This window comes from Aythya ferina, assembly GCF_964211825.1.
Source record: "Aythya ferina genome assembly, chromosome: 3".
NCBI classification, from domain to species: domain Eukaryota; kingdom Metazoa; phylum Chordata; class Aves; order Anseriformes; family Anatidae; genus Aythya; species Aythya ferina.
This window is the reverse complement of record NC_140298.1, coordinates 77,400,121-77,408,609: the sequence shown is the minus strand read 5'-3', so window position 1 is coordinate 77,408,609 and position 8,489 is coordinate 77,400,121.

Here is an 8,489-nt window from a genome sequence, read left to right as displayed (position 1 = left end):
TCTTTAAAGAAGTCCTTAGTGTTTTGCTCCCACTGGCCCTTTATTTTAAATTGATACCGTGCTCTTCCTATGTGTCTCTTGTGATCATGGCCTCACCGCCTTACTATCCTCTTAGCATATGCTCTGCTTTCTGCCTGTCTGTACATACAACCTGCGTGTCTCATGCCACCCCAGCATCTCAGAGAGTATAAACATCCCTGCATTTGCTCTGGCAAATCATAGAATCATAGAATATCCCAAGTTGGGAGGGACCCACACGGTTCATCGAGTCCAACTCCTGGCACCACACAGGTCAACCGAAAAATTCAGACCACGTGACTAAGTGCACAGTCCAGATGCTTCTTAAACTCTAACAGGCTTGGTGTAGTGACTACTTCCCTGGGGAGATTGTTCCAGTGTGCAACATCCCTCTCAGTGAAGAACCTCTTCCTGATGTCTAACCTGAACCCCTCCTGCCGCAGCTTGACACCATTCCTGTGGGTCCTATCACTGGTCACTTTCTGACTAACACAGGGAAACCCACTGCAGGACATAGACAGTGCTTCCCCATGCATTTTCAGCTGGAGGCTGCGCCCCAGCCTTGACTGATGAAGGGACACATGAACATGGGGTGACCTGAGGCACGCGAACATGTTGAGGGAGTCCTCAGCCAGCCGGGCACACTGGGAGAAGGTCTCCACTGCTCACCCACCGGGACACACATTGCTGATGGGGCCAGTGAGGCTTCTGATGAGCCTCAGCCTCCGGTGCTCAGGACACTGTGTATGCTAGGAGAGGTGTGGGGAAGTGCATTGTCTTTCCTTCATCTTGTGCTGTGCCCAGCAGTGGACAAATGGTCTTGGCGCTGTCACCTTTCCGCATCCTGCCATGTGGTGACACTAATAGTCACCTGTTGAGGCTGTGTTTAGAATTAAACATGGTGAGTGATGGTGTCATAACTTCTGTGCTAAGAAAAGGACTACCCAATCGAGCCAGTGAGAAAACTGTATATCCTGAATGACACCATTTTCATAAATTTAAACATTTATAGATTGCAGAATAAGTCACCTGCATGTAGCAATCAGGACTTAAAATCCTTAAGCTTTATCTAGAAATAGGGATGCACCCCGTTGTCTTTATACGGAGCTGAGCCAGCAGATGTGGTGGTGGTGATGGTGATGGTGAAGGAGAGGTTAGAGGTGCGACTGGATGACCTCCATTCTGCTATGAATTAGTTTTCTCAGGATCAGGAACTCAGCTATCACATTCCCATATTTGTTTAAGTAATATATATATATGTATTTCCAGGATCCTGCAACAAATACTTAGCTATCAAATGTGTGTTTACCTGCCTCAGCCAGTTCAGAAAAACACTAATGCATGTAGGCAGAAACAGAGGGGTTTGAGTAATACCTGTCTTATGTGACTATGTGAGGCATTCATGTGTCAAAAAAGATACATGGTAGACTTAAGCTACATAGAATCATAGAATCATTAAGGATGGAAGAGCCCTTAAGATCATCTGGTTCAGCTATCACCCTACTACTAATATCATCCACTAGACCATGTCCCTAAGCATCAAGTCCAACCTTTCCTTGAACAACCCCAGGGACAGTGATGCCACCACTTCCCTGGGCAATCCGTTCCATTGCCTGACTACTATTTCTGAGAAAAAATTACTCCTAATTTCTAACCTAAACCTCCCCTGGCACAACTTGAGTCCATTCCCTCTAGTCCTATCACTGGTTATCTATATGCTTGTAAGTATCTATTAGAAAGAGCAAGGTAACATGGAAAAAGAAAACAACACTGATAGCTGTTGGAGTATGTGTAGAAAAGGAATTTATACCTAATCTAATATGAGGATGTTGGATGAGATTAGAAAAAAATACCAAAAGGGTTTTAATCCTAAAGCAAAAGATGGCATTGCTAGTCAGTCAAGGGAAGTGATTGTCCCGCTCCACTGGTGCAGCCTCACCTCAAGTACTGTGTGCAGTTCTGGGCACCACAGTACAAAAAGGACGTGAAACTGTTGGAGAGTGTCGAGAGGGGGGTGACGAAGACGGTGAAGAGCCTAGAGGGGAAGATGTATGAAGAGTGGCTGAGGTCACTTGATCTGTGCAGCCTGGAGAAGAGGAGGCTGAATCACAGTCATTGCGGTCTGCATGTTCCTCACGAGGTGGAGTGGAGGGGCAGGCACTGACCTATTCTCTTTAGTGATCAGTGATAGGACCCAAGGGAATGGTGTCAAGCTGCAACAGGGGAGGTTCAGGCTGGATATCAGGAAGAGGTTCTTTACCAAGAGGTTGGTTGTGCACTGGAACAGGCTCTCCAGTCATGGCACCAGTAGTCATGGCACCAAACCTGTCAGAGTTTAAGAAGTGTTTGGATTGTGCTCTTAGTCCTATGGTATGAATTTTTGGGTAGACCTGTGTGGAGCCAGCGGTTGGACTCGATGATCCTTGTGGGTCCCTTACAACTCGGGATATTCTGTGATTCTATGACTAGAAATAATTGCAGTAAGATACAGACCTTAAAAGAACTGAGTAGGTTCAATATGTCTTTGTAGAAAAATCTCAAAGGTTTATTATATCATGGTAGGTACCTATGGAAAGCTTTGAGTCTCATTTTGTTTGGTTAGGGGTGATCTGACTACCTAATATTAGAAAGATAAATTCTGTGAAGTGGTTTGTCATGATGACTGGATTTAATTTCCCAGTATGGGCTGAAGAGCAAATTATACTGGTAGTGGTGAGACAGTGTTCCTAGTGAAAGCTGAAGTATGGAATTTAACATTTTTTTTTTCATGAAATAGTCTCTGAGCTGAGAAGAATAATATATTTTGTGAAAAAGTTTTTAATAAACAGTTACAACACTATAGAAAACACTATAGAAAAGCTGAATACATGTATAATAACTAAGAATTTAGTTGGCTAGCATAAAGTATAATTAGAAACTGCCAAGTATTTAAGGTCTTATCTTCAAATGGGTACATTTTGAGAAAGGTAGCAAACTGTTTGGAGAGGAAAATGTAAACCTGTTAGTCATCTGTTAGTGACATTTTTGACAAAATAAGTTTCAAAACTTTTTAAAGAGGGTGAAGAGTTGAAGTACTGTGCTAGAAAGATTAGATAGGCTTGACAATGGAGAAAAGAAATGAGGAAAAATACAATAGCATGAAACAGAAGGTTATGTATTGCGCATCAACTGCAAAACATTTTTGGAAAATTGAAAGTCATTTGTAGGAAATAAAGGACCTAAATATACTAGACAAACACAGGATGACTGGGAGTCACTGGCATGATTTAGGGCAAAAAAAAAAGGCAGAGACAATCAGGCTAAGTATTTCTAAGCCTCAGAGAGATCCTGATACTGGTTATTTGTGGGAATGTCCTCAAGAGAAAGAGTTCACTTCACGGAGAGATCTGCTTAGCTGTGTTCCAACTGAGGAATACTAAGATAACAGTTTTAATAGAAATTCATTAATTCTTTTTAAATAGTAAAGCAGCAGCAAATGGTGCTGTTGGTCTGTTCTTTCACTGGAGAGGAAATTTTGTCCATTTTAATTTAACAAAAATTTGGACAATTTTTTTTCGACACTGCCCCCCCCCTCCCCCCCCATTGTTTTTTTCTTCTTAGGTTTTGTTTGAGGCTGCTTATAAGCAAATACAACATTTTTATTTTGCATTAAAAATCTCATGTTTAATGAAGACATTGGAGTGCAACTTTCTATTCGAAATAAACCTCAAAACCATAGGCTAAAGGGAACTTTCTGAAACTAAAGAGATATGAACCAGGCATTTTCAATTTCATTCTGGATAAGCGTCGTTTTAATGTATGCCTCTAGGTGGTGCTAATGTTATTCCGGTGTTCGAAATCGCAGTTTTTAGAAACGCTTCAGATAGCAGTGAAAACATTTTGTGCACAGCTTTTAAGTAGAGGGAGTCATATTTATTCAACATATTGATAATTTGCAACTTAGAAAAAATCACACAATTTCTGGTAAATGAATCACCCATAAATCTATGTTCAAATAACATTTAAAGGTCTTGTTTGCACCTGCAGAAGCTAATCATTTCAGAAATGGGCTTGACAAAACATCTTTAAGTAAATGCTGAATCAAAGAATTGTGGCATGTTGGATATTAGTTTGCTCACTGTTTGGAGAACTGTCTTACACAACCACTAATCTAATGACTGAGTTTATTTTCAAAAGATACTATGGCTTGCAAGTTTTATTTTACATGTGTCTAGCATATAGTAATTTTCATGTAGGCTCCATAGCACTGGAGTCATAGCTCTGCCTGCCAACAGTTCTATGGGCCTTTGTGAAAGCAAGCACTTTCGAGCCTTTAACTGATATATATAAATATGAGAAAGAAAACCAACCAAAGCTTTCTACTAATAGAGATGTGTGCACAGTTTGCAGAGAATAGGAACTGACATTATTTGATGCTTATTTTAAAACAATATACGTTCTTTCATAATAAAAGGTTCATCCAGCCATTTTTCCTTTGAACTGTAGTTCAGGATACTTTTTCTTCCTCCTGCCTCATTTGTACAGACTGACTTGGCAGCCTAGGTTGCTCAGCATTCTGATACTCACTAATAGGTTTTGGATATAAAAAATGGAAAACACTTCTGAGTCATTGTTAGTGCCTTTCTTTTTCACATTTTAATTTCCAGTTGAGACAAAGCCCAGAGATAGGTTGTCCTGTAGCTCACCTCAGTGCTTTATTAAATTAGAAGGAAATATATACATAGCAGTGGCTCATGTATGGCATGAGTGGGCTGCATAGCCTGCTGAGATAGGAGGCAGCTGAATGATAAGAATGGGCCTTGAGCTTACCACATCTAGCATCCCAGGAGGCACTTTGTCCTCTGTACTCTGCCTGGTCAAGGGCAGCAGGGACAAGGCTGAGCACCCATTCCCTTCCAGGCATGCATAACAACAGATATTAATTTTGCTCTGGTGGGGCTCAATTGCTTTTTGTTTGTTTGTTTGTTTGTTTTTCTCTTTCTTTGCTTTTTTTTTTTTTTTTTAATTATTTTCTAAAGTACATTGTCCTAATTTATCCATCAAACATTTGTCATCCCTTAGAAATATCTTTTGGATTAGATGTTGTGCACTGTTGGAGCAACAGTAGGATTTGAGGACAGACAGTGCCTTGCAGAGCCAATTGTTTAATTTGTAAGGCAACACAGACGTGCGATCAGCATGGGTTTCAATGTGGCAAACTAACCACATAGGTAATACAAATTACTTACTGCTTATGGGTAATTAACCTGCTAATTATTCATAAAACATTTTGCTCTGTGGTGGTTTCATAAATTGACAAGAATCACCCAACCTGAAAGAAACCTTTAAAAATTCTTTTTACTGTTGCCTCACTTTATGTCAAGTCACATCATATCCCAGAACAACGTTTTTGTGTATACCATGAGGTAATAGTGAAAAATGAAACTCCTTCCTTCCACATGAATGCCAGCTGTCATTTCACGTAACCAGAGATACCCACCTATACAAGGAATAAAGACTGCAAAGAGATTGTGTCTGGTACCTGTTGCTGATTCAAGTTTTAGATTCCCTATTTTGGTCTTAGTATTCTACAAAGGGTAACCTCCCACATGGGAATGTGTTGGCATGCTCTTGGTACATAATGGAAGCAAAAAAAACAAACAATGGACACTATGATTTTAATCTTCTGAATGATCAAGAAAGCTGTATAGCTATACCAAGAGCTACACCATGTCCCTGGGTACTAGTATCCTGGAGGCTGTTTGGGCAGTTGGGTCCTGTTTTCTTAGGACTTCACATTACAGTGGAGACAGCAGTTTACAGTGGTTCTGGGCTTTCTTGGACTTTTTCTCCCTTACCCTGAGTGAAGGTAGGTTTCTCTGCATTGTAACAATCTTTCTTGTTTCTGCTGGGATATACACAGCTGCAACGAGCCTCCCGATAGATTTTTATGATGAAGGATGCCATAACTCAGCAGACCTTTTCCCTTACTTTCTGAGAATTGCCACCTTTTCTCCTTGACTGATCCTATACAAAACACTCTCTAGTCCAGTTTTCTAGCATTTTAATAGAAAGAAGGAGGAGCCAGCAAAAGGCATGAGGGGATTCAGACCACCTCTAATCATCAAGACCATTCTTCCTCAAGATGTGTGTCATACATCTGTGTCATACCTGATGGGCTTTGAATGATGGAAATGTATTGGCTCCCCTGGCAAAATATTTCAGTGTTTCACTGTGTTGTGACTTTTTTTATTTCTCCTTAATGTCTAACATGAATCTTCTATGTTATGTAAACACTTTGCTACTTGCTATAAACACTGAGAACATCCATAAGCTTATGTCTATAAACCTGTTCATAAACTCATTTTCTGTAGTTGACTGCTACAGTTGAGTATGGTCTCTCCTCTCCTCTCCTCTCCTCTCCTCTCCTCTCCTCTCCTCTCCTCTCCTCTCCTCTCCTCTCCTCTCCTCTCCTCTCCTCTCCTCTCCTCTCCTCTCCTCTCCTCTCCTCTCCTCTCCTCTCCTCTCCTCTCCTCTCCTCTCCTCTCCTCTCCTCTCCTCTCCTCTCCTCTCCTCTCCTCTCCTCTCCTCTCCTCTCCTCTCCTCTCCTCTCCTCTCTTCATTTCAGCCCACTGAAATTCAGTAAGAGTTCGTTTGAACCCTCCACTTTTGGGCTTATGAAATAGGTGGCATAATTATCTCAGACATGTCACTGCTTGAAAAATAGTTGTTTTTTGAAAAAAAAAAACAAAAAACAAAAAACAAAAAAAAAAAAACAAAAACAAACCATCAAACATTATTTCCCTTAAATCACAGACTGTAAAGATTTTTAGACTCTGGAATAATACATGTACTGTAACTAATAACTAATAACACAAATGCTCATTTCAGAAAGGGTAAATGGACTAAAGGGCAAAGCCTCAAAGCCTCATAAGATTTATTAGTTTATAGTAGACCATTTGTTCATTGTTGGTTTGCTGTCTTTGAAAATGGCTATTGATCTGATGTGTAGGAGTAGGGAAATTCATATAATCCACTTCGCCAGTTGTAAGACAGGCTAAGAACAAACTAAAATAAAGGACAGGCTACATGCAGAAAGGGAGTCAAGAGAACAGTGAGGAAATCAGCTGTGTTACCTGACAACTTACAGAGGTGTTAAGGGTGGGAAAAACAAAGTACCACCATTCTTGTCAAGTCCTAAAAGGTACAAAAGACATAGCAAAAAAACAGCACATGGTTGGCAATCTAAGAAAAGTGATGTGACGAATACTCAGTAGGCAGTGCCCCTTGTCCTCCTTGCCACTGAAGTGACCTAGGCCAGACTACTTGGAGACATGAACGTGTGAGTGTAAGAATCCATGTGAGTGAAATCAGCTCAGTTTAAATCACCATTTTCTATTGTAGTTTCACACTGAGTTATGTGCAGCCTGAATATCGCAAAAAGTACCTAGTTCAAAGCTGTGCTCAGATCCATAGGTAGCCAAGAGATATAAATAAAGGGCAGAAACTAGTATGCACAGTTATTCGTGTGTGAATTTTTCCATCATATGACACAAGCTTTGTAAACAATAGTGTGAATATTTCAGCTATTCTCTGGTTTAGACACAGTTATCTTTGAATCCCACATTGCATAAAGGATGGTGCTGAAGCAGCTCAGGTAGAGAGTAGAAGTACAAAATACAAGTTACGTTCTGAAGACCTAGAGAATCCTAAATCTTTTTACTACACACTTGGTAGGGGATTGCACGCATAATCCTTTCAGTTTCACTGAACTTCTTTGCTTGTATCCTTTTTATCCTATTTATGCTGCAAGGATTGTCCAAAAATATTGTAAACTTCACCATTTAACATGTCAGAAATGGAAGCAGCAGAAACTTAAGCAGCAATTTATTTCTTTCGTAAGTAAGTCTACTGAAGACTCAAGGAATCAAAGGGTAGGGAATGAAGCCATTTGATAGTTTGCAGATGTATACAGCTTCTTCACCCAGGGCAAGTCTGTAGTGCAGGCAGTTCTAGAGATGCTTTGCATTGTGCTGCTAAATGACAGTAAAAGCTTCCTGAAAATAAAGGTGATTATTTTACCACCAGAGACCTGCTTACACAAGTCAGGGTTACAGATTATTAGATTTTTATATAGACTACTTTGAGAACTTTGAAGAAGTTGTTGCTTGTAGCAGCTTGCATTCACAGGGTAAACTAGTTATTTTCTTGAATTACCAGAAAATGATAAAAAAGTCAGAGCAAGGGTCTCACCATTCTTTCCTTTGCACACTGTCTGACACAAAGCAAACACAAAGCAAACAGGAGAGATGGGAAAGCTGAAAACAAATTTCTGCAGAGAAACAATGGTTTGCTTTCTTTTCTATATTCTCCTCCCTCCATCAAATCAAAGACAAAGGTGAAAGTTACCAATTGGGAATAGTTTGGATTATTTCTTGCTAGGTGGATGGCCAATTACTGTGGATGAATTTGTCCATTTTCAGAAATGGAAA